The 5,079-nt window shown below is 34.9% G+C and overlaps 1 long non-coding RNA gene across 2 annotated transcripts; it reads right to left on the bottom strand.

The window, feature by feature from the left end:
- Window positions 1-1,198: 1,198 nt before the first annotated feature.
- On the bottom strand, window positions 1,199-3,987 carry LOC121248428. 2 transcript variants are annotated; one of them, XR_005937456.1, is made up of 3 exons: window positions 3,819-3,987; window positions 2,435-2,478; window positions 1,199-1,550 (listed from the first exon to the last, which is right to left on the bottom strand). It is a non-coding gene; the product is annotated as an uncharacterized LOC121248428 (long non-coding RNA). The 2 variants fall into 2 exon arrangements; XR_005937457.1 differs by lacking the exon at window positions 3,819-3,987 and having other exon boundaries at window positions 2,435-2,555.
- Window positions 3,988-5,079: the final 1,092 nt, after the last annotated feature.

The following is a 5,079-nucleotide window of genomic DNA, read 5'->3' as shown; positions in this document are numbered from 1 at the left end:
ACGAGTTGAGTTCGAGCGATGAGTGGGTCAAACCTGATTCGTTTAATTTTTATTTGACGTTAGTACTCGAGTTCAAGCTTTACAACGAGTTGCATTTTATGTTCACAAGCAGCTTGTTTAACATTGATGCAAGTTCAAGCTTTTCACAAGCTGCTTCATTTAAATAAAATAGATTATTTATATTAAATTTTTTGAAACCATTTACAAATTTTGAAACAAAATCTTTTTGACTTTTTGCTAATATCTTTATAATGTTAAAATATGGTAGACATTCCAATGATTCAAGTAACATGTTTAGTATTTGGAATACTATTTTGAATATAAATATAGAGTTAGTACAATAAAAAATAATAATTATGCAGTTATTTGAGTTTATACGAGCCGAGCCAAGTTTTAGATGAGTTGTATAGTTTAATAATCGGTCATAATTCTTTGTTTATGAACTCCTCATTTAATAAATAAGTCGAAACGAATCCAAATTTGACCAAACTGATATCAAGCTGCATGTCGAGTATTCTTGTTTATTTATAACCCAAATCTTAATCATTCAGCTTCTATTGATAAATAGCCACTAGAATAATAGCAATTAGATTGCTCGCATATTGAGTAACAATTGATCTTATGCAGTATTGATATGTTCATCAAGATAATAACACAACAATTTTATATATAATTGTGATGCTTGCAAGTTCCACTTAGAATTTGACTGAACTTGAAATATCGGGACATACAATACAAGATTACAAACTCTTGTTCATGACAGTTAAAAATGTAGTGTACCTAGCATACATCTAACAGTATGTAGTGTCTGCAACAGATAATTTTTTTCCTCTTTAAGAAATACACAATGTATCAGAATACTAATCTCAAAAACATCCTTACGACGTTTCATTCATATAAGTATACTCAAAAGTAACATCATTAGTCGAAAAGGTTTTTAAAGTAAATAGACATGGGACTGGAGTTGGAACTCCTTAGTTATAGACTAAAAGATATGTAGTCTATATGTCACAACCCCGTCCAATTATTAGGACGGGATCACGACTTGATACCTGTTCTTTCCTTATTAATATTAGTGTTATTATTATTATTATTATTATTTTCTATGAGGGTAAAGGGATAAGCGTGAACATGACATGCATGTACACTGCTTTCCTAATTTAAAAGCAAGTACCTGATAGACAATCTGTTCAACATATTACCCAAAGGACTCTCAGAGTCCATCATTCATTCATTTAAAACATCGCTAGTCACAATAAAAAGGGGACTCCGTCCCCATAACACATACAAAAAGGCATTTAACCTTCTTATGTGGGGTACCGTCACCCCACTATAGAAGTTACACCATTACCATCACCCCACCAAAGTACTTACATCATACCCAAGGACATATTGTATTAAAGTCAAACCAACAAAACATCCCAACATGGGACTCATCATAAAAACATAAAGACATAACCATTATCATTAAAATTGAATCGACAGGGAATTCTAAGCATCAGTCGTTCCCTCCTCAGCAGTGCCTAGCTCCCCAGCCTCATCATTCATACCTGGACGTTTAAAACATAAACACAAAGTGAGTCTAATACTCAATAAGCAGTACACCATGCCGTTAACTTATTAATCACATAATCTTTCTTTTGAAAACATGCATACATAGACAATTGCAGTTCTTGACAAGGCTTTCATGCATAAACAGTTTAAGGAATAGCTATACTTTTATGCGTAACATTTCTATGACATAACCTTACTTTCATGCATAAACAATTAAGGAATGATTATACTTTCATGCATAAACATTTCTTTGCTTTCATGCATAAACATTACTTGCTTTCATGCATAACATTTCTTAAAAAAATGACTTTACTTTACATTTCACTTTCTTGAGCCAGTACACACTATTACGCCCCGTGTGTTGGGGTTAGAGGTCTTTTGGACCCGGATCCCGCCCGCGGCCGCAGGTTGGGAATCCCTTTTCATTGGGGGCAGCACTGGGTGCACTACCAGTACTACTTACCCGGCATTGCAATCTGCCCATTCATTTGGTACCATTTTCATACATATGGCCGTTACGTACATTCATACATTCATGCTTTCATTTTTTTTCCTTTCCTTTCTTCAGAAAAATTAACGTTTTCATTATCTTCATTTAGTGCCAATGCGCATGCGTTTCTTTAAAAAGAATGTTTCATGTCATGCTACATATAGGTAAGGCATAATTATTTAAAAGAGCATGCATAAAATCTCATGATGCATTACCTTACATACATACAATGGTAATTAATAGGGTACTGAACAGGGGCTATCAAGAAAGGCTTATACATACTATACATGCATCTATTCTTTCATAAGAGAAACATTTGGAAGAAGAGAGAGAGAGAGACTTTTTCATAAGAGTGCTTTGTGTATAAGGAGCATGGTCATAGTTACTTACCTCGATGCTTTATAAATAGGTTCCTTGAATCTTGAAATACACTCCTATTCAATGAAATGAAATGAACACATTAAAATTCATTTCACATTAAGCCTTACTATTCGACACTCTTACGCGCTCACTTAAATGGCACTAAGTCAACTCTTAGTATCCTCATTCCGACATTTAAGAAACCCATAAAAATATAAAGCTTGCTTGTTATCCCTCTTTAAAGGCTATTATTTTCTATACAAGGGACGGGTAGGAGTCATAAGTTAAAATGTATGGATGATAGGGATTTATTTGAAAAGGGAAAGGAAAAAGAATTTATTGCAAAATCTGGAATTTTCGTCAAATAGAGCATTTTGACAGCTTTGCAACCTCATATGAAAATAATTCTAACAAAAGACAATTGCTTGCAAGAGATTGGTTTTTGTCACTTGTTCTTCAAGGGTTCTTCCTACTAAGGTTTATCTTTGGTTAGCCAATGAGTGAGGTTGAGCAAAAGGGGTAAAAGGGCTGGTTTAGGCTTCCATGATGGAACATAATTTCAGAATTTTACAAGGCATGGGCAGCTAGCAAGTTCTAGTATTTTCATGGCTCAAACATCCTTCACTTAATTAAAATCCTATTTATACAATTAAACAATATAAGAGTGGTAAAAACACAAGAAAGCCTTATATATGTATACATATTCTGAAAACAGTCCCAATAAAGCGATACAACTCTTAGTAATTTTACGAATTCTTAAAGTAAGCTTACCAAATTAATTTAAAAGTCTTGGTGGCTTACTTAGGCCGTAAATCTTAGGGAAACATGTTTAAACTATAAACTTTAACTCCATTTATTTAACACATAAATACATGACTTTAACAAGGTTAAAACATGGCTTAAACTCGATAAAACACAAGGGTAGACTACAAGTTTGCTTTGTGTAACACACGGAAGGACACTAAAACAGAACCTACACACACACCCACGGCTTCTTGTCCACATATATATATCTATACATCAACATGCCAATAATTAACACTTGAGGCTAACTAAGTTAACTAAGAAATACACCAAAACAGAACATGACCCATAGCAAAACAACCTCAAAACAGAGCACACACACACACGGTTGGAACCATAAAATATAACACTCACACACACGGCTAGAACAGAGCACAACACACAACAAAACAACCTCAAGGTGCTCGGTCAGCCCAGAAAAACAGGGGTTCGGTCACTACCCACTAGATTAAACACTAGAGAAGCAACAAGAAACTGGTCTAGAAACTATCACAATTACTCGGCTAGCACAGAAATCCGGAAACCCCCCCCCCCCCCCCCCAAAATCACAAGACACAATTTGCTTAGCAAAATCTCAATTGCAAGGAAAATATTACGGAAGGAATATCACCTGCTTTGATCCCCTTTTTGAGCCACGAAAACACAGCAGATGAGAAGAGGAAGAGAAATCTGAAAGACCCAAAGCAGGTCAATTTCCTTGAAGACTTACGGTGGAAATCTTAAGCTCACGAAATAAGAGAGATCGGCTTGAAGAAATGAGAGGGATCGTGCGGCTTGGGTGAAACCGAAGGGTTTCTTGTGTGAAGAAGGAGACTAGTTTTCTCTTTTCTTTCGTATGCCTTGAGACCGATGGATGAGACAAGGAGGAAGAAGTCCAATTGACTTCTTGAGGAAGCCTACAGTTTCAATTTGAGAGAAAGGTGAGTTGATTAGTCAAGGCTTCTTTGACAAGCTAAGGATGGACGGAGGGGATTCAAGTATAGGGAGATATTTTCTCACCTACCCATCCTATGGTTGAGAGGGTTTGGATCACTTCTCAATTAGATAAAAATAGAGGGCTTAAATAAATATTATAAAGTCATAAAACATGTCCTTAAATTATTTAGTAACCCACTTTAAAAAAAATAAAAGCACACCCATCTTAAAATAAAATAATAAACAATAAAATAATAAAAGTCTTTATCTCAAAATATTTAACTTAAAAATATTAATAGATGACATAAGGACCTACGTAGTAGGATTCGGGTATTACACTATATGCCAAGCAGTTCATGCAGCTCGGTTAGCTGTGCCAAAATCACATTAAAAAACTGAAGTATCATCCTCATTAATTCTTCGAGGTTTGTCCCTGATCTACCCGACTTCATCCAATCTAGGACGCGATGCTCCATTGAGTCTAGACACAACTCCTAGCGAAATGGTAGTTGAGACTACCACAATAAAATTTATAAAATTTCAGCAAGTAAATCTCCTAAACTACCAATAGCATGAATAGGTATACATGATAGTAATATGACATGTATGCATCGTGACATGAACTTGAACATGGGTGACATGACTTGAAATTAACATTTCTATACATGAACATGAATGTGACATGAGTTGACTTGAACGTGGCATTAGGGGTGTAAGACTATCGGTCTGGATCGGAAAAACAGACCGGACCGAACCAAAATGATAGTCTTATTGGTTGATCTTGGGGTGTGAATGTTATATATATATATGTGTATATTACTTATAATATATTATTTTATATAGTAGTTGTATATATTATTTCATGCATGATATACTCAATGTTGCATTCATAATTGCGTAATAAAAATGAAGACGTGGCATTTGTGGTATGTAACAAATGACATGGCATTCATGAC

The sequence above is a fragment of the Juglans microcarpa x Juglans regia genome, chromosome 1D, assembly GCF_004785595.1.
Source record: "Juglans microcarpa x Juglans regia isolate MS1-56 chromosome 1D, Jm3101_v1.0, whole genome shotgun sequence".
Classification (NCBI taxonomy): Eukaryota; Viridiplantae; Streptophyta; class Magnoliopsida; order Fagales; family Juglandaceae; genus Juglans; species Juglans microcarpa x Juglans regia.
The sequence above is the reverse complement of the archived record's forward strand: the minus strand, read 5'-3'. Positions and strand labels throughout refer to the sequence as shown.